Below are 27,899 nucleotides of genomic sequence, written 5' to 3' on the forward strand. Positions count from 1 at the left end.
GATCTTAAGTCGAGGACTACATGTACATACATGAAAATTGGCCACTCTTTGTGAAAACTGTTTGCAATCTTTCGGATTGCTCCTGGAAGCCAGTCGAAAACTTCAAATCCTGTACAGCATTTGGACCAAAGTCCTTTTGGCTATATTGGCAAAAAGACAAATAGGTGGATCGTTGAAATAGATTATCTTCAGAGTCTTTTCCAGTTCTGTGATCTGTTTCCTCATAATTGGTCTTTCATTAGAGGCTTATTAGTTAATGATGCCTCATTAAATATACATAAAAGTGGATCCAAGAGGTAAAGAGCCTGCAGCAGTGTGTGATAGCCTCTGATATGATTTGCTTTTACTCCCATGGAAATTTAATAGACACAACAAGCAGAGAGGTTATCATAATTAGTATAAGTGCTCTTTATATAAAACCTTGATGGCTGTACACAGAGTACTCAAACTGAGTCTCTGGCTAGCTTAAACCAATTGAAGGCTTTTTCTAATTTGCGTTCCAAAGGAACTACTCAAAGAATCCTTGTTTTCCCAACAGGCTTGAGTCTCTTTAAAAGGATAATTATTAACACTAAAAATTAAATATTTCATTAGGGAATTTAATTTTTGGCTTTTGGTAAAGATCTTTACAAAATGTTGGTAAATGGAGATTAATATAATCCTTTTGTACTTTCCCTTCTGTGCTCTTTAAATCTTTTTTTCTTCTTATTCATCCCAATTCTTTAAGGCTCCTGATTCCTCTGATTATTATTTGTGTTATTTTATTACAACAGTATAAATGAGTAAAGCATATTAAAGTTGTGAACTCATTCATCTTCGCAAATGGTCTGTATTGTAAAGTAGTCCTCTTTACTGCAGGTAGAACGGACATAAAAGTGTAGCTATGTCCTTAGTGAACTCAGCTTTGGTTTAATGAAGCCTCCCCTTCTATTAATACAGCTGCAGCCTATGCTTATACAGTATATACTTCCTAGCATATCAGCTACTGCTGCCGCTTTTAATCAGCTGTGAGTGCAATACAATCAGGAAAAGACATCTTCAGAAGAGGAAACAGTCTTCCCATCTGAAGATGAAATTAATGTTATGGTTTGTAATATAGTGTCTGTCCTCTCAAATGCCATTTCACTGAGAGCTCTGACTACTAGAATTATTATTATTCCTGTGTAACAGACTAATGTATGCAAAGGTCATATTGAGAACACCAGCTTGTAGTATGCTTATATGTCCTTATTTTATTGATCTGCTTGTCTTTGGTGAAGGTAGAAAGTTTAGCATTGTAGATTTCCATAACAATGAACCTGCACCTCTTTAAGAGGAATATGCACATATTTTATTGTATGCTGCCCAGAATTACTTTTGGTGTAATAGACAGCTATACAAACTAAATATATAAAATGTACATAAAGTTACATGAAAAAATGGAGGCAAAATTAAAGGTTTCAATGATTCCTTAGGAAATAGAAGCTGTACAGCCAGTGGTGGGATTCAGCCGGTTCACACCACTTTGGCGGAACCGGTAGCTAATTTTTTGTTGCCCAGGCCCAGAATGGACTTCGGAAAGCGGCATCCACACAAACAAATATGTTCACATATTTGAATCCCACCACTGTGTACAGCCTCTACATAATACAATGTATAAATGAGATTAGTATGCAATTTAAATGCATAATTAGTATTTATGTGTTTGCAGAATCAAAATAAAATACCGTAGTAAATTTGGGAGGTGCAAACATACAGATATTTTTCCAGTTGATTCAGTACACTTTTATTTTTACTACAGAGTTGTTAATAAAGATCCAAAGTGTGATTGACTCATTGGGCTTAAAATTAACTAGAAGAAGACAGTCCCACAGATGACGAAAAACTGACACTTCTGAGTTTTCAGGTTGTGATTTTTATTCTATCAGCTTTCGACAACCATGCTAAACAACTGTCTGAGCATTTGAAAGCAAAGATAGTTCATTCTTACAAAGCAGGAGAAATATATGAGGGTATTCTTCCAGATAACTTCAACAGTGAGAAGCACTATTAGGAAGTTACATGGAATTCTTGAAATTCTGCCATTTTCACTGTTTTTTAAATTTTGTATCGTAAAGAATTGCACATGGTGTTGTCTCTCCTGAAAGGTGTAGAAAGAGGCTGTGTTTAGTTTTGTGCCATGGAGATGGTTGTCTGAGCTTATGTTCACTTAGAGGTTCATTGCAACATAAATTTGACCAGTTTTGCACGCAACTGTATTTCCTCAATGTCAGTTTCCTTAAATCAATGCAAACTGATACACAGAAACAGAACATAGTTGGGCATATCACCTGCAGAATTACTGTAGCTCCAGTGATTACGCAGAAACAGAACAAAAGAGGGAACCAGAAAATATTCCAATAGCTTATTTTACATAGAAATGTGAAGAGAAGGCATTATAGAAGAACAATCCATCTGAAGAAAAACAACACGAATACTGCAATGGTAAGTTCTGTTTCATAAACTTGTTACGTTTTCTGAGACATTTACTTACGTTTGCAAAAGGTTTTGATGAAGACTCCTATGATGGAGACTAATTTTTAGGATCAATGTTAATGAACAGAGTAAATAGGACAAAAGTTAAACCTAGGTAGCATTTTTGGAAGCAGCATGGCAATAGATTCTTGCCATTGTTCTTCCAAGGTGTGTGTTTGGCTCTTACATTTTAGCTTATTTATAACGTTGAGATTTTGTACTGGTTTTAGCCAAGTACTAACAAGATCTAACTTCACTTAACTTTAAAAAAAAATCAACTAAAAGCAAGCCATAATTAAGATACTGATCCCAATGAGGATCTGGAAGAAGTCATTTGAACCTTAGCTAAGCAATCTGTGGTCATTACACCATCAGTACTTTAGAAATATATGGGAACTTCTCGTTTTCTTTAAGTCTCTGTTTGCATTTTAAGACGTGGCTTAAAATGCAGATCAACTTGTATTTTTATTTTGAACTACAGCAGACCCATCCAGCTATTTAGTCGCTTCATAGCCAAAACTAAGACCGCCATACATAGGGACACAAAATAAAAACAACATTTCTAATCAATACCTTAAAATTCTGAAAGAAAATAATAAGAAAAAAAAACTCTGATTCACAAAGCAAAACTCCGATAGATGCAAGAAGTTCAGTTCTAAAAGAAACGAATCTCCTTTACTCGGGAGGAGCAGTGCCACACCCAATGCTCCGCCAAACGAATTTTGCCCTTGCAGCCTGGGAAGACGCGATGAGAAACGGGAGCATCCCAGCAAATGCAGGCAGCGGACGAAGCGTCTCTCCCCCCACCCTCCTCCTATCCAGCCCCCGACCCTGCTTTTTCTACCTGACGCTTGGCCTGATGACCTATCCCATCTGCGCTTCCGTCGACTGTCCACCAGGGGTCCCCTTCCTCCCAAAGGCCATTTGTCCCCTAGCTCTCCCTCTTGCTCCCGCCCTCCCCGTGTCCAGTCCAATGCTCCCAGCCGGGCGAGCAGAAATCGGCGGCTGCCACTCTGCAGAGCCTGCCCCGCCTCCTGCCCCGCCCCTTTCCCCGGTCTTTGCTCTGCTGGCGCTGCTGGCCGCGTAGCCGAGGTTGGCTGCGCTCGCTAAGAGGTCAATGAATTGGCAGGGGCTGGGCGAGAGGGACGCCCCTGCGTGTTGGGATCCCTGTCCCTCCAGCCGGCTTGGGCGAATGATGCGGCGGCTTGAGAGCGGGACCCTTCCCGAGGAATGACCAGGGGTGTGTGCTAGCGCCGGAGGAGGGTGAGTCCCCGCATCAGGCCCCGGGATTTTCTCTCGGCTTAGGCGATCGGTCTTGGTGGACTGGAAGGCTCGGGGTTCAATTACTCAGAGCCCGGAGTTTGCACTGCCACCGCCAGATTGGGTTTGTTAACTATTCTTACAACTTATTCTCCGCCTATAATATTGTCAGTGGGCTCCGCGTAGTAACAATGAGGAAAGATTGTCTCCCGAGGGTGGAAAAACCCGTTACTTTCTGCCCCCTTGATTCTTTCTCTTTATCTGGCAAAAAAAAAAAACCGCTGTGATTTAGTCTTTCTGGTATGATCATATACAAATAGTAGACGGGGGAACGATCGGGAAAATAAATAAAATTAGTTGCAAGTGGGTAGGATCCAAAAGATGAAAACTTTTTTTCCCCTCAAAAAAGTGACTTCTTACTTTGCAATAATTATCATCACAATATTTAGATGTCAATTCAGTGACTCCAAGGGGAATAGGTTAACCAGCAATGTTAATGTTTCTGACTGTAATTGGATAATTGTCTTCCCTAAAGAAAAATGCAGATGTATAGAAAGGTTTTGAAACTGACAGATGCAATGGAAATCTTACGTTGTAAATGCAAGTCTGTGCATATTTATTACATGATGCACCTACCTATATATTAAAAGTGGGCCTGCCCTTGTGTGTATACAAATATAACCCTTCCCGTAGCAACAATTTAGCTGCAAAAACAAGCTGACAGAAGCTAAATAGCATGAGCTAAAATGTCATTCCACCTTGATCTGTCTTTTCCTTCTGTCCTAGAATAGCGACTCAAGAATAATTCCGGGGGAGAGGGGACAAAAAAGAACTGTCCTTTATTTCTACAGCTTAATTTGTTCTTCCCTTTTGAATAGTTGCATCTGGATTCCTCCCCCCCCCCCCAAATGTGCAAGTGTTTAAAATGTTGACAGCAAATGTCAGTGCTAGCCCTTGTCAGATATATTTCTGCACATCTCTTGCTTCTTTGCATGAGTGCATGTAAGTGCCTCTGGAGAGGTAAATGATATGGATGTAGTATTCTTGTTTGCCTTCCTTTGTTTATGCCAAATGATGGGCCATAATGTATGTAACAAGAATGCAGTTCCGAATGCCAAGTCTTGAACTTCCCCTGGGTTGATGGGAGGGGGGTGAGGAGAGATTGGCCACTGTGTGTACTGTGTGTGTGTGTGTTCTCTTCACTGTGGAATTGTGTACAAGTCTGAATCTGCCTGTGTCCGTGAACTTTACGAGCATTCCGTTCAGTATTGCTCAGTGCGGATTCCAGCTAGCTCCCTGGTTTATGGCCTGCAGTTTGCTACTCGGCCCATCTGTTAAAACACACTCCAGCTACTGCTGACAAATCCAGGCAAACACAGTAAAAAAAAAAAAAAAAAAAAAAGCAGGAGCCTGCTTCCTAATTGTAAACATTCATAATTGGAAATGATAAAGGACAGAATCTGATTGTCAACTGAATTTGATTCTAAGTAAAGGCGCTTATAATGCCACCTTGGGAAGAGTGTTTTGGGGTTGTTTTTTGTTTTTTTTATAAATCTAAAAGCTAGCATCCTGCCAAATCAAGTTCTATTGTTGCTGTTGTTTCCTGCCAAATTGATTTTAATGACAAGGTTCCGTGAGGGGTTGGTTTGCCTTGGCTCTTTTGAGGCTGAGAGGCAATTAAATGTTATCTAATTAATGGAAATGTTGCACAGCATTTCTCCATCAAAGTTTAACTGATTAATGAAATGCTCCTGCTTAGGCATCCCTACCAAAATGGTAATCCAAAGCACAGCAATAGGGCTGAATCTGAATCAGGGAGCACTTGCTTGTACTTGGGGTTCATGAGAATTAAGAATGCTGGCATTTGGTCGATGCCAAGTATTCTAGAATCAAAGAAAAATGGATAAGGGTTTTCTGTCTTAAGAATACTGTTTCTCCAGCAGAACCTTCAAAAAAAACTCTGCAACTTTGTGAAAGAGCATGCCCTCCTTGAAGTGACAGTGGAGGAAAATTTCCGGTGTTTTGTGGCTTTTTGTTTGCATCAGCTATTAGAAATGATGTCCCTGATAAGCAGGACATTATTGTACATCATAGCAATTTATTATATAATACATCTATTTAAAACAAGTATGCTGTCCACATGAATTGTAAAAAGCAAGTTCCAACATTTTTTAAAGGACAGAAAGAACAGAAGAACTTGGTAAATGCCTGTGACATCTCCACACCATTCCTACTTGCCACACTCTAGCACAGTAGTATGCTTATAGCAGAACAGGTGCAACAGAGTTATTTCTTGGAAGAGTGATTATTTAATAATTAATTTCCCAGGAAGTACATCTACTGTTTTTAAGTGCAATTGTAGTGAATAGCAGTTCCCTACAATAGTCAGTGAAATGCCTGCTGAGATAATGGAATTTGGTTAATTCAGCCTTAGCTGAAAAGCCTTTTGAGGAAAATTACAGCATCTGGAAAAGGTCTTGAGTAAGTACTCAGAGGACTGTGTAGTGTGGTCATTAATTCAAAAATAACATATCTTAGTCTGAACCCTGGCCTTTGAATACTCACCTTCAGAATAATTGCTTCAGCATTAAAAGATTTTCTTTTGGGTTTTTTAAGTGTGAGAAGTAACAAGAGAAAGTTCATTTACGGCCAAGTTGAGATTTCCCTTATAACAGTGGTTCTCAACCTTTTTAATGCCACGACCCCCAACCGGTCGTAAGTCGGGGACTATTCAACCGGTCGTAAGTCGAGAACCAGTCAACTGGTGCAGCACCGTTTGCAGAATGGGACTTTTGGCGGGCTCAGCAGGGCAGAGACAGCCTGGACAATTCCTATTGGCTTTTGAAAGCCAATAGAATTAGACTCTGTTCAAGAGAGTCTATTCTATTGGCTTTCAAAAGCCAATAGAATAAAAGGGAGTAGCACAGCTAAGGAAAAGGGGGAAAAAATGGCGGACTGCATTGTTTGGCGACCCCTGTGAAATAGTCGTTTGACCCCAAATGGGGTCCCGACCCACAGGTTGAGAACCACTGCCTTATAACATGCATACTTTCAGTATCGTAAGATCTTAATTCAATTAATTGCTACTATAATGGATGAGAGCCAGTTTGGTGTAGTGGTTAAGGCCTCAGGCTAGAAATCAGGAGAGTATGAATTCTTGTCCCACCTTAAGGGCAAACCCAACTGGGTGATATTTGGCCATTCTCTCTCTCTCTCAGCCCAAGGAAGGAGGCAGTGGCAAACCACTTCTGGGAAACCTTGCTAAGAAAACCGCAGGGCAGGCAGTCTCTGAGAATTAGATACAGCTATCGTAGAACAATATTGAAGGGAAAAAATATACAATTGATAAGTCAGTTTTTATACTTTTTTATTAATAGTAACTTTATTAAACATTACAGTTAAAAAGATAACAAGCTAAAAAAATAAAAGAATAGCAAGAAAGAGTAGAAAATGCAGAAAGAAGAAATATAGAAAGAAACTTTAAAAAGAAGGAACAAATAACAATATACTAAGGAAAAAGAAATAGATAAAGAAACGACTTATCCCTTCATCATAAGTATGCACAATTTTAGTAACTTATCATTCTTTCTTAAAATACAGCAAATGATCTCTTCTTCCCATGTCTCATCTCTTATATATAAACAGCTTCTTAAAACAAATGAAGGTGAATATACGCATCCCAGGATAATGTTGCAGGATCCAACCTGGGTCAATCATGGCAGGGGCCCCCAACCTTGGCAACTTTAAGACCTGTGGACTTCAACTCCCAGAATTCCCCACTTGCCAAGGTTGGGGACCCCTGAGTCACGGGGACCAGAGTTTCATTTTCTGAGCTTTCGGATTTGTGCTGGAGCCCATCCTTGGAGAACTTCTCTCTAATGGAATGTGTGCTTTCTATTCTATGTATAGTATTTATGTAGTGCCTGGTTGTGTGTGGCTTTTTTAAAAAAAATGTTGATTGGGATGTTGATGGCCAACTACTGAGTCATTGGCTGTTGTTTCTTTGAGCTGCAAAGTCCTCGGCTCCTGAGTACCTGATAAGCTGGTGCTGAATCAGCATTCTGTTGACTGACAAGGGGCCCATTTCCCAGGCTTCAGTCATTTCCCTGGCTACTTTTGTACCTGCTTCGCTGACAATCTTAGTAGCTGCAGAATTGAATGTATGTCCTTGTTCATTGCAGTGTGATGCTACCAAAGAGTTCGGGTCTCTTCATCTGACCTTAAAGCCTCTGTTGTTCAGTCCTGTTCAGCAAAATAATCCATTAAGAATTAACAGAGATAACAACATGTCTACTTGCTCAAATAAACACACTTCATATATATTATTTTTATTTTTAACAGTCTTATTCTTTAATCCAGTGTTTCTCAACCTTGATAACTTGTAGATGCGTGAACTTCAGTTCCTAGAATTCTTCAGAGAGCATTCTGGGAGCTGAAGACTATACATTCTCAGGGTACCAAAGTTGAGAAATACTACTTTAATCGCTTCAAATATTGTCATAGAACTTGATTTCATTATTTATCTCTACTCACAAAATTCTTCAAAGCAAATCTTTTTTGTAAATTCAATATAAAAAATTATCTAGGCCACTCTTTTGGTTTATTTGTATATCTCTTTTTATTGTTAAGATTTCAACTAGTTTCATGTATATATCCACTGTAGCATCTTTTTGATATCATTCTTTAACAGCCTGCCATTTTTAAATCCATTTCCAGATCAGTCTGTTTTGTCCTGTAAATTTGTTCCTTTTCCGTAATATTTTTAAAGACAGTCTATCTCAGCAGTTCTCAACCTATGGGTCGCGACCCCATTTGGGGTCGATCGACCATTTCTCGGGGGTCGCCAAACAAGGCGATTCGCCATTTTTCCCCCTCAGGGGGCGCCGCCGCGCACGCACGCTGCGCATGGGGCCGCCGCCGCGCAGCGCACCGCGCATGGGGCCGCCGCCACGCACGCGCACCGCGCATGGGGGCGGCAGCGCCACGCATGCACACCGCGCGTGGGGCGCCGCCGTGCATGCGCACCGCGCCACGCATGCGTGACACGTTTGTGTGATGGGGGTCATTGTCACACAAACGTTGAGAACCACTGGTCTATCTATAATGGCAGAAACTCTTAACATTAACTTCTGAATTCCTTGTTCACAAATATCCTTCACTTTCTTAGAAAAGGAAGTTTGTGAACCCAGTGTTCTTTTAAAGACACCAATCATGGTTTGAGCAACATGGCTATTTCCTCATCTTTCAGAGCTCTAAACTCACTGGAGACCACTATCTTGCAGGAGGAGGAGCAACTGTCTGGAGCAGTGTTTCTCAACCTTGACAATTTTAAGACATTGCTGGCTGTGGAATTCTGGGAGTTGAAGTCCACATGCCTTAAAATTGTCAAGGTTGAGAAACACTGGTCTGGAGCAATTGTGAGCGGTCTCAAGTCCTCTCTTTGTCTGGAGAGGAATTATAAAGAGCAGCTTTTCTCTTTGGCTTTCATTCTGCTACAACCATCAGTTCTGCTTTTAACGGAACTATCTTTAGTTTCCTGTTTCTTCCGGGAAGTCCCCACAAAGTTCTGATGACAAGACTGATCCTTGTATTAAACTAAATACGTGATGGAATTATTCCACATCCACATTTAGGTTCTTGTGTGTAGTCGGATTTGAAGCTTATGATTTTTAGTACTTTTTATAGTAATGTATGCAAAATTGCAAGTGACTTATGCAAAATGACAATATTATGTCCTCTATAGACTCTGAATGTACAACTTAAAGCCCTTTGAAATGCATAATCTTCCTGGATGACATGCTACGCTTTTGAAAATGCCCTCTTCAGACTTGTCCTCATTTTGCATCTGACCATGTCCTTAGAGTGACCTTGTACTATATGTTAGTGTTGTCCTTGCTGTACTATAGAATGAATCTGAGAGGGAACAGTTTGTCCAATAAGACATCATTGGTTGAGAACCGAGGCAGGTTTTGAACCCTCATTTTTCAAAGTTTAATTTGAAAACAAATGTCAAACCTCGTACAATTTCCCGGGTCTTGCATGAGAACTTTTGAGTTTTCGTATGAGAAACCATTTTTCAGTAGAGAGATCATCAAAATCTTGCAAATTTTCATTTATTGAGATTTTAAAACTTAAAAAAAATGGGTTTCATGCCAAAAATGTTATGATATCGTTCACCCGAACAGGTGGGCAATCCCTGTCTTAGCCAATGTAGAACAAGCATCTGAAGATAATGTAGCTGAACATCTGTGCTGTTAGACCATGCAAGACAGGAAGATTTAGTCTTTAAAATAGAACTCTAGCTACTTGCTAGTTCTTCATGGGTGCTCTAGTGACAGCTGAAGCATAAGCCATCAGCCTCATCTGTCATCTGACAGGAAAATGATGAGGCTGTAATGCCGACCTTGAATAATTTTATGTGAAGTGAAGCTTATACAAATCTGAGCACTGGACTGGACTCCAAATTGATTCCGGAGAAACTGTGGCTTTCTAGCAGCTCTAAAATTATTTGGGTCTGATCAGATTGAAATACTTTAGTTTTGTTACCTTTCATAAACACACAGAAATGTACACTTTGTCTAATTATTTTAGAAATAGCCACTTCAGCACATAATAGGGCTATGGTGCCCATGGTGCAAATAAACCAGCTTCAAGACTTGCAGTGGAGGTGTATAAATAGCTAATAAGATTTGGGATGCATTATTTATATAACTCTTTAGTAGCCAATATTCCTTGTAATCAGTTCCTTAAGCATAGGAGATTCAAGTACTTTTTAATTCATCTTCATTTATTATAAATTTGATTTGTTATTCTACGAATGCAGGACTTTAACTTGTTTCAGTCAAAATGTCATGGTTCCGATAGATGAAACTCTTCAAAAGAACTTTGAGGCATTGTTTACCTTAAAGAATCTTTTATTCGAGAAACAAAGTATCGGCACTACATAGTCAAAATCAGAAACTAAATTCCCCTCCCCTGGATACAAAGTAACAAAGTGCAATCCCCTCTTCCAATAAACAGTCATAAATCACATTCCCCAATTAGCTTGAAGCCTGGGATTTCTCCCCAGCTCTCCAGCCTACCAAAACACTATCAGCTCTGGGCCCAATGTCCTTGGATTCCCACGATTAAGTTATTATTGTTATGCCTAGCTGGACTCTCATCCCTATTCCCCCTCCCAGCAGCAACTAATTCTAAAAGCAATAGAGAAAATGGCTGCATTTCCATCTGTTGTCAAAGCAAGAACATCCGATGTTAGCAGCATTGACACAAATCTGTTTGTATAACAGAAGCTGTATATGGGGAAATTTTGTAGAGGATTATGAACTGTTAGACATTCACTGTTGTAACAATGTTATTCTGTAAAACAAAGGTAAGAAATTGGTAGTCCTGAAGATTTGGCTGAACTGCAGTTTCTGTCATCCCTTGCATTGGCTATATTGATTGCAGTTTTGGGGAACTGTAGTTCCACAGGACCAAGTAGCCACCAGTTCCATTGACTATATTGATCATGATGAAAAAGGTGGCTGTAAATCTTCACTGTAGAACAATCTGATATGAACAGGATAATAGATATGCAACCTCTGAAGAATCCTGGGCAATATAGACAAGAAGTTTTTTTTACAGTTCAGTAGCAAGCACTAGCTTTGAGAACATCCTTAAATGTTCATGCAGGTCATCAAGTTTCATCCTCTTCAGGGTGGAAGTAAAACAAAAAACTAAAATTATCCTTAGAACTGACAATTATAATATTAAAGTGGTAGATAGCTTCTGCCTGTTAGAACCAACTATCAATAGTAAAGGAACAAGCAGTTAAGTCATATCTTTATTGGGGTCATAACCAGCATAAGGAAAGGCTCTAAATCAGGGGAAATTGGAGAAGGAAAGAGGGGAAAAAAAGACAACCAGCATCAAGGTGGATAGATTCAGCTACAGTGGTGATGAGTGCATAGTTGGGAGATTTGAAAGAACAGGTTAGGGTAGATTGTTATGGAAAAAATATATCTTTGTGGATAGTAGGTGTTCAAAATGACTTGATGGCACATAATCAATTCTTGCCATATCTGAAACCTCACATTAAAAAGGGAGCTTGAGGGACTGTAGCCTGGCCTTATTTGATTACTTTATATATATTAAATGCTTTAAAAATATGTCATAATATTTATCTATTTTGTTTACTTAATCAATTTCTATGGTGGCCATGAGCGGCACAGTGGCCTAGAGCTGAAGAACTCGCCTCCACTCAGAAGGTTGAGAGTTCAATCCCAGGCAGTGGCAGATGTTTCTCTATTAGGACGCAAAGAGAAAATATGTGCTGCAATCTTTGCATAAATATCAGGAAGGGCATCCAGCCAATAAACGCTCAGCTCCACTCAGTTGCCTCAACTCCACCCCAAAACAAGGGATGAAGGGTCATAAAAAAAAATGTATATGGCTACTCAGTTTGTAAATTACAACTTTGAATGGCTTACAGAGGATTAAAACTGAAAAAAGTATTAAAAAATAACCAATCAAAATAAGGAGGAAGATGGAAGACTACAACGAAGGCCATTGATAATCAGAGTCTCAACCATTGCAAAACAGTTTAAATTAACAATATAGTAATATTGTTGCACATAAATCTTAAAATAATATTGACAAAATATATATTTGCTATATTTATCTGAAAACTACTGTATTATTTTCCCTTAATGAAAACTAGTTGTTGAATTTCTTAAGCAATGAGAAATTAAACTATTGCTGAATTTGGATTCTGACTTGCCAGATTTGCATTTTGAAGTACCGTATATATATATAGCTTAAATAGTCCATGTCTTCTAGTGCTCTTATCACAGTGTTTGTTTAATTGCCAAAAGAAATGGGCTTTGGATTAGTAGACAGAAGACATTTGTTCTACAATACAGAAGAGTCCATCCAGCTGCAGAATTGAAAGGAGAGCAGTGCTAATTCATTTTTTAAAGTTGCATTCTATGAAATCAGAAAGGTTCACTCTTAGTAAGAAACAAAATGGTACATTTCTGATCCTGAGATAACTAAGATTTTTGCAGTCAGCACCACCCATTTTTAAAAGGTGGGAGGTTGATGGACACTTTTTGTTTGTTTTGTTTGTGGACCTTTGAGAGGTGTCTGTTGGTAGTCATTTCATGTCATCATATTACGCTAAAATGCTTTTTTAGGAAAAGAAATTTAATACAATCCTTGCTTGATCAACTGAATCAGTAGTATAATCACTGCCAAATTATATTGTAATCTGAATATTTAGGCTCTGTTTTATAATAAGGCAAAAACTTATTCCTTCTCTACCTCAGTTTTGGCTGACCGAGAAACTTGATGCTGAATTGATGGGGATGCTGAACTTTCATTTTTATTTCATGTCAAAAGGATTTAGATCTTGTCTTCTGTAAGAGGCAGGAGTTACGGTTTTTACTTTAGTCAAGCAAATAGTCCCATTGGTTTTATTCTCCCTTCCTTTGATACAAGTATGCATAAATATACTTTGCTCAGCTAATGCCCTTTTGTACAATGAAGAGTATTAGAAGTGCAACTTTGAAGGTTGGATAATATTGCTTATTATATTAAATAAATTACAAAGATCAGTATTGTTATACTATGTTAGCAATATGTTATATACATGTCCATAATAGATTTTCAGGCTGAATGGTAATTATTTCTTATTATAATTTTCCTAACCCTCTAAAATATCATAAAATATGCAATAATTAATTAATCCTTTATTGGGATAACTCATAAAATAGCATAGAATAAACAAAAAATGAGAAACTTTATTTATAGTCACCTAAGTGCAATCACTGAATTATAAGGCATTCTGGAAAGCTTAAAGCTTAGTTCAGCAATAAATACCAAATGAACATAATTGTAGGATTCTGCATTCTTGTTTACTAAGAATATTTTTAAATTTCTGATTTCCTACATTGAGACAATCTTATATTTTAAATCAATTAGAACAAGGCTATAGTCATAAGGCTTGGTAAAACTTATTGTGTCAATATTGGATGAGAACCTCAGTTTCAAGGGCAAATAATTATCACTCAAATTATTACTTAAAGATTCAGTTTTCTTAGGTCACTAGAGATAAATGGAGTTCCTGTAAGTTAAGGTTTATTAAAACATGAGCAAAAAATGAAGAATCACACTATTAACAACACTGCAGTGGCATATGCTTTATTATAGAAAGAAGGTCAGCTTTTTCAAATCCTAATACTAGAACATCTAGGTTACATATTAGAACTTACTTGCCCTGTCCCATCTACTGGTGATAATCTCTACCACCACCCATGGTTTTTTTTTTTTTTTTTGACCATTGAAACAGATCACCAAAATGATATTGACTACTAATTGTTAAGGAGATTTTAGTTATGTTGAAATCAAAGATTTTTTCCCCTCACATTCAATCATGTCTGAATCCGGAGGCTTCTTGGACATGTCCTTGCAGGTTTTTTGCAAGATTTTCAGAAATGGTTTGCCATTGCCTCCTTAATAGGACTGACCTGGGTTTATGCCTAAGGCAGAACTAGAACTCACAGTCTCCTGGTTTCTAGCATGATGACTTAACCATTCCATAAAACAGGCTCTCCCAAAAGGAGTATTGCAAAAGAGTAATAATCATTGTAATTTTTCTTGCACTAAGTGTAGCCTACACACTTAGATGACTCTGTCATACCATCATACCTAGATAGTATGAACAAGAAAATGTTTTGTTGTTCTGGGACAACAGACATGGCTTCTGGTTGTTCTGAAAATAAATCCAAAGTTTGCAGTTCAATATATAAAACTGTCCAGGTTTGCTAGCTATGCTTATTGGTATGAAAAATTAATGGGAGAGAACAAACTATGCAGGAACTATCAAGATAGCTACATGTAGAAAAATCTCAAGTTCAAGAATTATTCTGTTAGAAGAATCATATAGTATTTATCCAGATCCATAACTACGTTCATATAATGCTACAACTTAATATATAAAATGAAGTGGAAGCTAAGATACCTAATTGATAAAGTAAGTTCAGTTAGCTTATTTATTACACATACATATGCATGCAATCTGCTAATTCATCTAAATGATTGAGTAGCATGCATTTAAAGCAAATTATCATAAAAGTCCCGACTTCCTTCCTTCCTTCCTTCCTTCCTTCCTTCCTTCCTTCCTTCCTTCCTTCCTTCCTTCCTTCCTTCCTTCCTTCCTTCCCTACTTACCTATCTACTTACCTACCTACATCTCTCTCTCTCTCTCCCTCTCTCTCTCTCTCTCTCTCTCTCTCTCTCTCTCTCATATTTGTCAAGTAAACAGACCAACAGTCTTCCGGTAAAACCAAGTTGGATATGTTGTATACATACTTCTCCACATTTCTTCTCATTTGCAAAGTGTAACTTGAAAGTTCTCATGATTCATAAAAACTGAATCATAATCTAGACCCAAAATGACACCAGATTTTAAAAAACATTTTAATTAGGAATTCAATAGATAGCTTACATGTGTGTTTGGAGTTGAGGGCCAAGAATTTTATTCTTTATTCTCTTCTTAAAATGCAGGCAAGCCCCTTTATAATGCCAGAAGTAATTCCAGAAGCCCTATTCAGCAATAGCACGATAGCTGAACATGGCTAAGAGGGCTATAGCTGAACAGGGCTAAGATAAAAAAAAAAAAAATTGCATGACAAGTAATTAAAATGCATCAGAAATTTCCTGGTAGTTTAAAATGAAGAAAATCTTCATTATGTTTTCTTATTTGATAAAAAAACCTAATGAACATAATTTCCCCCTTTTTTAATTTGCTGCAGTGCAGTTTTTGATCTCTTTGTTCAAGCAAGCCAAGTCATTTTTCCCCATTACTACTCATTTAAAAATATAAATATATTTTATAAATATAATTAAGTCAAAAGCTTTCATAGGTAGGTTCTCCAGTGCATCTGTTCGAAAGATCTTTTTGGATGGCCAAAGGATATGTTTGTGCAAGGAACATCAAGAACATTCTCAGTACTTATTCCCAGCCTTTGTGTATTTATCCGATTGTCCCTTTAATGAAGTAAATAAGCTGCTACATACCAATAACTCAGGTGGAGGCATGCTTATTGGCTGGTTGTATCTCTTCTTCCTTTCTCTTCTTTCCTGGAGTACCTGCAAAAAAAGACTACACTAATAATCAGACTAAATGTACCCACTCTGATATGTTGTAGATGGCTATGATGTCAGTGGAAACAGCATTATTTCTGAAAAGATATCATACATATTGACAGTTAGTGTTCTGTGGAACCTGATGCAATGATCATTTTTTTCAGGCTTTTTGAAGGCAATCAGGTGACCTGGGGACCATGAGTCCTTTCCTACCCACCCTGTATCTGTTGGTTATTGAACTGAAATGCCCTTCCGCAGAGAAAGGGAACTTAAGCTCTCAATGCTTATGGTATACAGTATGTGGAGCTTGCTTTACCTTTGCTATATATCCTGGCTTATTTTTATCAGAAACTACAGTTGTTTATTCTGCTAATCAAATGAAGACCAGCTCCATAAGGAATAGGAGAGAAAAAAATTGAAAACACTTATGGCTTGCCAAAGATGTACATTACAACTCACAACTGTGGGCAGAGCCTAAAGGTTTTGGGCATAGCCACCAAAACCCTTCCATATATTGCCACTGAATTATAACTTTTATATGATGCACTCTAATGACTGATTTAAATAAGTCATTTTAATTAATTGTGTTATAGCATACCCCTTGCAGTTTAAGTGTCCCATTGATCCCCTCCACAAAAGATGCAGGTGTCTTGCTTAGTGTTATGTGGAATATAAGGTTGTAAGAAATTGCCTTATATCCTCCTCTGCTTCTATTTTCAATTAATAGCTATTTGGTGTTATATCCAAACAACAGATTTATTACGATTTATTCAGACTTATTTCACTGAATTATAGTTAAGAAATAAGTTTTGTCCAGGTTTTAGTATAATGCTAAATTGGAAATGAAAACTTTTGCTTTCTTGCTCAGAACTGTTGAAGATTGCTGACAAGAACAAAAGTCTTACAAGCCCAAGAGTCATTTCCTGAGAACAAAGTTACACCCAAATAACAATTACTAATCCTTAGTTCTTATGTTTCAAGTCTTTTTCTATTTAACTCATTTAACAAATCTCATTTTAGTAGCAAGATGCTTGATGGGAATGGTTATTCATCTCAAGGTGTCTTGGGCAACATTGATTTTTCTGTGTTTTTCTGCATTGGAAACATTTTGGTTGCATTTTTGGGCCAGAAGAATAACATCTGTATTGATTCTTTGGACCTTTTAGCTGCATTAAGTACAATCAATCATGGTACCTTTCCTAACTACCTGATCTGAATGAAAATCAGAATAGATGCCCTGATACTTCATAGACAGATAGGCAGAAAGACTGTTGTAATTGGGTACCAAGTACTTACTTTCTGATGTTCCACAGGATTCTGTTCCATTCCTTGTTTGGCACAAATAAAGAATGAATACTTAGTTGGAATTAGGAACTAGCCATATGTGGAAGACAGAGCAATAAATATTCTTTTCAGTGGAATCTTACATAGTAATGTATGAATACCAGTTCTTGAAGCTATTAATGAGATTAAAATAGAAGCTAGAAGGCAGAACTTCAATACAAGGTGAAGATGGCTAATGATTAATCTGTCCAAGGAAATGGAATTTAACCTGCTTTGGACAGGGGTATTTTAAATCTAAAATTATTTCAAAATTGGAGGTCAGACTCTTTTTGGAGAAAAATGGTCTGTTACAGTTATCTGTATAATAATAATTAGACAACCTGTGGCCCCATGGATCGTCATTTCAGAAATATTTCCTTACATAAACAAAGAAACAGAATGATCATGGGTGGAAAAGAAAAGCAGTAGGAGTCGAAGTAACTTCCAATTTCCCGTTGGCTTCCTCATTGAGTTTCCTTGTGGGAGCATCAGAAATCTCTCCTTCCCTCCCCTCGCTTTCCCTTCCCTTGGAAATGAAGATCACATGACCACAGCAGCAGCACAGAAGGAGCCCATTGCATTGAAGCAGCCATAAGTCTCCAAATATTGTCCCTTGGGAGTTATGTATCCTGGATTTGGGATACATTCTATAAGTTATCCCATTTAAAGGCATCTTGGTTCAAAAATTGTTGCCCTATGATGTACCATTTTGCCCAGTTAAAGGTCACGAGAATAAGAGTTTTAGTACCATATTGATATTTCAGCTAGAATATTCAAGAATACATCTCATAAATTGCCTTTAAAGTAATGGCAAGATTCTTTAAAATTATTACACCAATATGGAAGATCTCTCTAGCCATATGTTTATTTCCAGTGACATTCAAAGAATTAGACTTAGTATTTAAACTTTTAGTGGATTGAACTCCTTTCCATGGCATGCTCCCAATTCCTCTTCCTTCTTTTTTGTTAAATGTTATATGCAGATAAAGTCACTTTCATTTCTAAATGCCTATAATGGATATACTGGTTTTAACTGGAATGTATTGGCTAGCAGTACAATTTTATTAGCCATGCTTATTTTGCAATTTTGTATGGCATGTTAATATTGCATGAAAGCTTCATGCCACAGAATTACTTCACATTTTGCAGAGCAGCATAAAAAAAGATAACTATCAACAACTAAAGAGTTTATAAAATAAAATTTGATAAAAGGAATGACAAGGCAGAGGCAATTCTGGAAAGCTGAAATACTGAATTAAATGTTGCCCACAAGGACTTTAGGAGTTCAGTTCCTATTGTCTTGAGCAAGTTAAGCCAATTGTAATTGAAAATATTAAATTGTGTGTGTGTGTGTTTGTGTACACACACATACAGACAGACACAGAGTTTTACTATGGTACAAAGTTCCATATTCTTGAATATTGTGTATTTTATCAGATACATGGTGAATCAACTTCCTCAATGAGTATATATTCTTGCAGTTCAAGATAATGTTTAGTACATTGGATAAAGTAAACTATTTTCTACAAATGTTAAATTTATTGCCTTTCAAATATTTTGAGTCTTGCAGCAGCTATAGAAACCTTTGTTTATTAATGGGAAATATTCATTTGAACCAATGGAAATAAAGACTTAATGTTTCAGATTGGGGGTGATAAACTCATGGCAATTCTTGAAAGCTGAACAAGGAAACTTTTCAAGCAGAACACGGGACAGGAAGTGTTATAGTTAATTGATGCATTTTGTCTACCCTAATACTCTTCTTTGTACATTGTCACAATATTAAAGAGCTGGATTGAATTCAAATCAGTCAAAGAAAATCAGCAAATTCAGATAACATTCTTTTACATTCAGTAACTGGACAGTTTGGGCTTTCATATAGTTATGAGCCTAGAGCCTAGAAGGATATAGGGTGTAGGTATATATCTAGAATGGTATAGGGTCTCCTGCTTAAAGGGGGTTGGACTAAAAGACCTCCAAGGTCCCTTCCAGCTCTATTCTGATTGATCAACTGAACCGTATAAAACATTTATGTCTGAAGCAGTTGGTATGCTATGGCAATAACTTGAAATAATCTTTTAGCCAGGTAGAGGGGACTGCCTGAAAGAACATTAAAGCATTGCATCCTTCTGCTTTGAACCCCAAAATCAGGGGGAAAATTAGGAAAGAAATAAAATCTTAATTTAATTGCAGAGCTATCCAAGGAAGATTATTGATGTCCATAAGAGCTGCCCATCCGTAGACTCAGTCATAGCAGGGAATTAGATAAACTGAATGGATAGAACATATTGTACCTGATGGAAATTTCAGGCTTCAGTAAAGTTGTCTGGGACCTCAACTAGAGATCCCCAGTTGTATTCCCAGACTGTGTGGATGTGTAGGGTAACAGGAACAATACAGATTTCTGGATATTTGATTTATTGAGCCCCAATGCAGTTTTAATTAGTTTCTTGTTTTAATAAAATTGTTGCTTTTATTTTGTACACTGCTAGAGTTTCTTTGTTATCTGAGTGGTCATGTAAATTGGATAAACAAATGAATAAATAAACTGACTGGGTTGGCATGCTTTGGGTTCTACCTTTTGAACAATGACATTCACTGCACCTATTCTGTGTCACAGCATTTTCATAGGTACTGGGCTGAGAAAATACATGTATCAATCTTTCAGCTGTGTTTACTCCGTAAAATTATGATTCCCCCCCCCCCCAGCGTAAGCTGTTTTTAGAATTCAGAATAGAGTTGGAAGAGTCCTTGGAAGTCTTCTCATCCAATCCCTTGCTCAAGCAGGAGACCAGGTACCATTTCAGATAAGTGGTTGTCCAATCTCTTCTTAAAAACCTCCAGTGATGAAGCACTGACAACTTCTGAAGGCAAGCTGTTCCACGGGTTAATTGTCCGCAATGGTAGGAAGTTAGGAAGTTTCTCCTTAATTCTAGGTTGCTTCTCTCCTTGATTAGTCTGTATCCATTGTTTCTTTTTCTTGCCTTTGGTGCTTTGGAAAATAAGTTTATTCTGTTTTAATTTATTTTTAAACACTAGTAAACTGCCCAGAGAAGTGTATAAGTGGATAGCCATATAATTTAAGTAATTAATTAAATCAGATGGACGTTGAAGTGTAGCTCCAGATTTCTCTGCTCCACTTAATGTATGTGTGATCTAACCTCTGAGCCTCTGGAATTTGGGGCTGACTCATTTCCAAACAGGACTCATTTGAAACATTTAGGGAATCTTCTTCTTAAATAGTAAATTTAAGTGATACTTCAGAAAATTTGGTAGGGCACTCATAGGGAAAATGACTAGTATAAACACAGATTTTGTGTGTGTTAGTCTAACTTTCTGGAATGGCACAACTTGCCACAGCCTACTCATCATAGCCAAATCATCATGGCCAACTCATCATGGCCAACTCACTATGAGCCAATGTGCTGTGGAACAATTCAACAGTTCAGTTTAATTATTTAAAATAATTAAACAATTATTTTAATTTTTGTCATTCACATGTCATTTTGTCCCTCCTTTTGCATTCTTTCTTTAAAGATTCTGTTCCACCATTTCTTCAATTTTAGTATAGCTCTTGTTCCGCTGCAAGATGTCCTGCAGCGAGTTGGGCATGGTAAGTTGGCTGTGGCAAGTTGGCCATGGAGAGTTGGCCACGGAGAGTTGGTCATGGAAAGTTGGTTGCAGTGAGTTGTCCTAGAACCACAGCTTGTTCCTAGCTACAGGACTTCAGAGTCTCAAATCTGGGGGTGGGGGTGAGGATGGCGAGGATCAAAAGAAAGAGAACCATGGTTTTTATGCTTCCTACCATACTTCCCCAGAATTCCTTGTGTCTTCCATTGATATCCAAGCAGCCCTTGATTAATACATTACTATATTATGAAAAACAGGAAAATTGTACAGAGTTGAAGGTCTGTGAAGGACATTTTATATCCTTAGCATATTTGGTCACTTCTTCAAACATTTTAACATATTTTTTATTTTAGACATTGCTGTCTCAGACTTCTGAAAATAAAACACTTTGGTTGATTGATCTTGTAGTCTAAAATGGCCTCTTGCTGATATTGATCCAGAAAACTTACAGTACTGATTCTAACTAGAGATTCTCATAGGTTGTTGGGCTAAAGATCAGCAGTGGAAAATTTTGGTTTGTAGGAAAGGTCTGTAGTCCAGTACACACATAAAATTGTTTTTGTAATGTGAAGTAGTTGCACAGGATTCTAGTCTTTTTTCTTTTTTTGCCACAATTGTTATGCAAATCACTGCAGTTGTTAAGTGAATTACACAATTCTTATGTGAATCTGGCCTCCCCTGTTGATTTTGGTTGCTAGAAGCTGGATGGGAAGGTCACAATTGGCAGTCCCAGATACTGCAATTGTGATAAATAGATGTTGATTGCCAAGTGCATGAATTTAGATCATGTGACTTGAATGAAATCCAGATCAAAGAGTTTTAAAATCACTTTCTACTTGCAAATTCTAAATCTCAGCATGGATATACTTTTAGCAATTGATGCATTTGTAACTGAAAAATAATGTTTCCCCCCCACATATTTCAATTCTTACGGAGATCAGATTGTTACTGTATCATTATAACAGGGAATTTCATTGTTCAAAATAAAATCTCAAATATTAATTCCCTCACCACAGAGAGATGTAACAGTTACACTCAGTGCTTTTTTTCTAAAAAAAAAAAAAAAAAAAGGTGTCGGAACTCATACATGTCATACAACCCGCCTTGCCTCCCCTACAAGGTTCCATCCAAAAAAAGTGCCAGATCTCTGTTCTATGAGAAAAAAAGCCCTGGTTACACTCAATAGACTATGAATTTGCTTCACTTAAACCAGCGGTTCTCAACCTGTGGGTCGGGACCCCATATGTATTGCTTGTATTTTTATTAATAGTGTTGACTTTGATTTATGTTTCTGCACTAGACCTCTATTATTTATAAATTTTGAAGTCATCTTGATGAAACCCTGATACTAGACAAAGATTTCCAGCTTTTGACTAGACCTGAGACACAAATCCTTACATAGTCTACATCAGCGGTTCTCAACCTGTGGGTCGGGACCCCATTTGGGGTCGAACGACCAATTCACAGGGGTCGCCAAACAATGCAGTCCGCCATTTTTCCCCCCTTTCCTTAGCTGTGCTACTCCCTCTTATTCTATTGGCTTTTGAAAGCCAATAGAATAGACTCTCTTGAATAGAGTCTAATTCTATTTGCTTTCAAAAGCCAATAGGAATTGTCCAGGCTGTCTCTGCCCTGCTGAGCCCACCAAAAGTCCCATTCTGCAAATGGTGCTGCAAGTTGTCTGCAGCGAAGGCGAGCTGTCTGGAAGCTTCCACCCCTCCCTGCTGAGCAACTACTAAAAATGTAAGCAAAAGAGGGCCAGGGGTGGGAGGTGGGAGGCCGGCGGGCGCAGGGAGGGTTGCTGGTGTGTGTGGGGCCCGGCGGATGCCTTACTTCCCTTGGGCTGGGCCAGCTGGTGGTCGAGCCAGTGGTCGGCCTGCGCCGTCTCTGCCGCTTGCCAGCTACGCCTCGGTCAGCGCAGGGGGCGGCACCCCGCTTGCGCAGCAGGGAAAGTCTTTGACTTACGACCGGTTGGCTAGTCCTCGACTTACGACTGGTTGGGGGTCGCGGCATTAAAAAGGTTGAGAATCACTGACTTAAACAGAAAAAAACAAGTTGCAGATTATTCAAGAGCAAAAAGATGATACATCTAATTTAGTTTTAAATATACATGGTAGAGAATGTGTGATATGGAAAACACTACTTAAAACGCCGTAAGCCCCCTTTGGTATGAAAGGCACTATATCATATTTTAACCTAAAAAGAAAGCCTTGAAGTCAGTTGCAATTACTTTTATTTTTCTTTCACTGAAATCAGAATGCTTACATTGTATTCCCAAAGCCTCTTCTTCTATTACAGAAGGTTTCACTTGGGGATCAGCTGTTACTGTGGTACGTATGTTTGATTATACTTTGCTGGGAGATTGTGTTGCAAGTTTGCAAGCCTATATCTCATTTGAAAATATTTCCCAAGTTAAAAATAGCTCCAGATTTCTACTTATTGTGCCATACAAAATGAGATTTGTTGGAGTGGTCGGAAGGAAAGGAGAAGCAGTCTAAATATTTAAGTCATATATTCCATTTGCGTGGTTTAACCTGGATTAACTTTTAAAGTGGACAATTTATGTATATTTTACAATATATTGAACTGTAACATTTAAAATGCTTTCTGGAACAAACACCATCATTACTTCTGCTGCCACTTCATAATAATTTTCTAAGGAAGGCCATCCTCTGTTCTTGATTAATTATCCTAGAATTCCCTGGAAAACTGTTTCAAAACTATTGTTCAGCAATACGTATAAATGTCAGTACTGTATTTCAGATTAATTTAAAACTCTGATCTAGGAATTGGAATGCTTCTGTTTTCTTGAGACATTTCCCATGCTAGAGTCATTCTAGAGTCCTTAGATTAAAATGACCTTGAATTTCCATCAATTCCAACAAATCACAATGTCATATAAAATTATAGATGACTTAATTGGGTATTTGCTAATATAGCGTGAGTCTGCTTTGCTATAACTGCAAACACCACTGCATACAGTATTTGTGTCAGTTTTCCAGTTCTCCACTGCTTTGCATAGATCAAAGCTTTAACATTAGGCCCTTGATTAAGTCTAAATTGCTTGGATATGAAGGATTTACTCTGGTATGAACAAATTTTATATAATTTTGTTATGGTTGAATTTAGAGCATATCAATGATTAAGAACAAATGTTTTCTATTAATAAAACAAGTAAGGCAGGACTCGGCGTAGGTCTCCATATAGGCATAACGAAAATACTATTTTTAAAATTTTAAGTATTCAAAAAATAGTGTCAGATGGAATAGTGGTTTCTGTTTTGTCTCTAATAAAATATTTACAGGTACTGTTTCAAATCTTAACCTTGGATGCTGATAGAAATCAGTCTGTCATGCTAGATGAAGCAATTGAATCAGTACCAAAAATGCCCCGGGTTATTTGGACATGTAGATGGAGACATGCAGTGATGATTGAATTTGAATTTGTTATGAGAGCAAGTGTTCATTTATTTACCAAAGAACAAAAATTACCTAAGCTTAGGAATGTAAGATAGTCTGCACAGATGGCAATTTAGCTGCAGTTATTGAGAGGTGTTTTGTTTTGTTTTTTTCATTTATAGTCACAATTTGTAATATAGATGAAATACAATTTCTCTTGCCTTTAGGGCATATGATTAGTTCAAGGGAAGAATCCATGGCAGGTGATTTTTTTTTTATAAAACCTGAAGGGTTTTTTTTTCCAAATATGAACAGATAATCTAGAATCTCCTTGCCTGTTTATTAAAAAGAAATAAGTTCCTATAAATAAAAATTGAACTTCATGTGTTGAAGGAAAATATTTCCTGATTACAATTAGGAAGGACCAAATTGGTTTAGTGGCACTCTTGTTCTTTGATTCCATAAACTCTTTGTTTCTTTTATTTAGTGCAGGGGTTCCCAACCGGGAATGCTCGTACCCCTTGGGGGTACGAGACAATATTCCAGGCGGTGCGAAAAGTTGGGTTTTCAAAATTATAGTGTATATGCATAATTTGTTGCCATTATTTTGAACTTTTGTAAGGAGTACGAGAATATATCAGAAGCGTTCTAAGGGTGCAGGGTATAAAAAAGGCTGGGAGCTGCTGATTTAGTGAACCTAACTTCACATAAAGTTGGGGTGATGGAGAGTATGAAAATATTATGGGTCAGTATTATTGCTCACCTGGGAAGATGCCAGTTTCTTTGCAGTCTTTCCTCCTCCTCCTCTTCTTCCTCCTTTAGCTAACGCAGAGTACAGCAAAGCCTTTGGGATGATAGAATTCCCTATATTTTCATTTATGTAGATCAGGGGTGTCAAACTCACCACATCATGTGTCGTGATTTTTCCCCCTTACTGGAGCTTGGGTAGGCGCGGCTTCTGCATGACGTATCCGGCCTGTAGGGCAGTAGTTTGATACCCCTGATGTAGATCATTGCATTATTAGTAATTTTTGAAGACTATCTTATAAGCCAAGGTTAACAGTGCATTGCCTGCAGATATTATAATGCACACAACCCTAATGATATCCTAGAACCCCAAAATAAAAAAGTACAATGGCAGAAATTTCACAAATATTTAATATTCTGACCTATTTTTTTTTTTGCAAAATTGTGGGTGAAAATAAAATTATATCATTAGATTTCAAGTAAAAATAGCAAAATGCTATGACGCATGTCAGTCTTCTAAGATTTGTGTTATATGGGTATGTTTGTATATGTTCATATGTACAGGGAGAGAAAAAGAGAGAGATTGTGAGAGACTGCTAGTTTAGTGTAGTAATTAAAATGCTAGCCTATGAGCTCTAGTGTTCCCTTAGGAAAACTAGCTGGTTCACTTTGGGTCGATTATTTTTTCTTGGACTTGGGAAAAGAAAAACCTCAGTCTACCAGTTTGTGCTGGACCAACGTTGTAGATTATGGTCTGGAATCTTTTAAGAAGAAATTTTCATAGACTGATATTATTCAAAGTCTTTTTCTCTCTGTCTCTCTAGTATTTTAGGGTAGCAGTACCCACCATATTTTGGGAACTGTTAGATTAAATGCAAGTAATTTTTTCCCTTTTGCTGTGGGGATAAGATAGGCAATGACTGAAAATGCATTGCTTAAAAATACACATAGCTACTGGGAAATGAAATATATAATATTTTCCTTCACATCCCTATGACATTTTATTTACTCCCTTTGAACTGTCAATGACAAATTATAGGCTTAGACTTGAGAATGACAGTAATATCTGCAGCAACTAATTCAAACTGATTTACTTCACAAGAATATCTCCAACTTTTGTACTGAGAACTGACTCTGTAACCAATTAGTTGATTTGACCTTTCCCAGATTTTCTTATTGTCCTCGGTCATAAAAATAGACAGCTGTAGTCGTTGACTAGAGGCATGTATTGTTGAGAGGAAAACTCTATGTCACAATAGATGAGGTTGACAGAGTAGAAAAAAACCTGTTCAATCTATTTAATAGCTTCCGTTCTCTCACGGATAGCAAAAGGTAGAAAACTGATGCATACATAGTTCCATCTGGGCATGGATAAAATACAGGCAACTATTTTGTGTCGCTTGATGATTTTGTACTAACTTATGGATGCCCTGATAAAACCTTCTCCAATCAAAACCCTAGTGGGGGACTTTGGGAGATACCAAGTTTGGAAAGGCTACGCTAATATAAAAAGTACATGCAAACAACAAAAGAGACATATCACAATAGGCAGATGTTTGTTTGGACTTTTTCCTACTCATTATTTCTGGGTCTTCCTCCGAGTAAAATAGAAATCTTATTTTTAGAGAGACTAGTACTTTCTAAATAAGAATGTGCCTTTGATAATTGATGGATAGGATCAAGCTGAATGTGGTAATTTTCAGTTTGCAGTTTTATCTATAAGAAATAAATGTTTACAGGAGACAGGACAAATCATTCTGGGATTATATCTTGAGGGCAAAGATATTTTTTTTCTCCACTGTATCACAGGTTGACATATTACTTGCTGTTTGCAAAGGGACGAAAACTCCCACTGATACAAATTGGGACTTTTCTTACATTGTAATTACCAGATACTAGTGGTAGGACAATGGTGCTGCCCTTTTTTCATCTGCTATGGTCCCAGTCCAATCCCACTCTTGCTAGCTAGGGATTGGAACCTCAGTTAAACAGCGATAAACTTCATGTCTGCTAGGCCCAGTTTCAACAGTTATCTTTCCTTTCCAGCTGCCACATGGCAGCAACCATTCCATCAAACAGACGAACCGGATGGCTATTTCATAGCTCTGCTTGCAGCTTTCACATTATCAGGTTAAAAGTTTGGGTTTTTTAAAAAAAACATTTTTTTAAGAATCTGACCTTCATAAAACATTTCTGATGAATTGAATCCTAGCATTAATTTTTGACATTTGATGTTCACCACATAAAAGGAAGTGATTCACTAGATGCAGCAAGGGCATAATCTTTATTTTTTAAAGAAAACAATTATTTTTTTGTAAGTCTGATTTCATTTAGTATTATTAATGAGAAATATACCAACGTAACACAAGGTTTTTACAAAAAGAGTTCATCTTTATATAGAAGCTTAAAATTCTTCACATTTGAAATATTTGAAAAAAAATGAAAGAATTTATCTTACAACATTTCAGTGATTAACTGTAAAATTTCCATGGCTTTTTCTACATGTGTCATAAAGAATAATTGTTTTAGATCTGTTTTGTAATTTGTACACATTAACTGCCTCAAGATAACTCAGGTGGCGATAAGAAGCTTAGGAAAATGGCATCAGCTCTAAAAATAAAATACCATGGTACATTATAGTAATTGATTTTCATTCATCTCAATCTTTTTTTTTTTTTTTTGCATAATTAGGCCAAAATTTTGCCAAAAGGCTGAAATCATTACTTCAAAATATTAAAATTCAAAAAGAGGATAAACAAGTCTGTGTTTTTGTTATTTATTTAAATACAATATTTTTAAACTGTTCAGTTTATTTATTTACTGATAAATGTTCTTTTTACATGATAGTATATTTATAATATTAGCAAGACTCAAGAATGTGAACCAATTTTTTTCAGACAAGTCTAGATGACTTTCACT

At 37.3% G+C, this 27,899-nt stretch overlaps 1 protein-coding gene across 3 annotated transcripts in view; it reads left to right on the forward strand.

Moving 5' to 3' along the window:
• The first annotated feature begins 3,549 nt into the window (after positions 1-3,549).
• Positions 3,550-27,899, forward strand: part of MARCHF3 (membrane associated ring-CH-type finger 3) — a 119,174-nt gene continuing 94,824 nt past the window's right edge. For all 3 annotated transcript variants that reach the window (XM_039334159.1, XM_039334160.1, XM_039334158.1), the window contains exon 1: positions 3,550-3,756. The gene's annotated coding sequence lies outside the window, so the exon portion shown is untranslated. The remainder of the gene's footprint in view (positions 3,757-27,899) is intronic.

Source organism: Crotalus tigris, unplaced genomic scaffold (genome assembly GCF_016545835.1).
Source record: "Crotalus tigris isolate CLP2741 ecotype Arizona unplaced genomic scaffold, ASM1654583v1 scf7180000017628.32516253702:7417878, whole genome shotgun sequence".
In the NCBI taxonomy this organism is placed as follows: domain Eukaryota; kingdom Metazoa; phylum Chordata; class Lepidosauria; order Squamata; family Viperidae; genus Crotalus; species Crotalus tigris.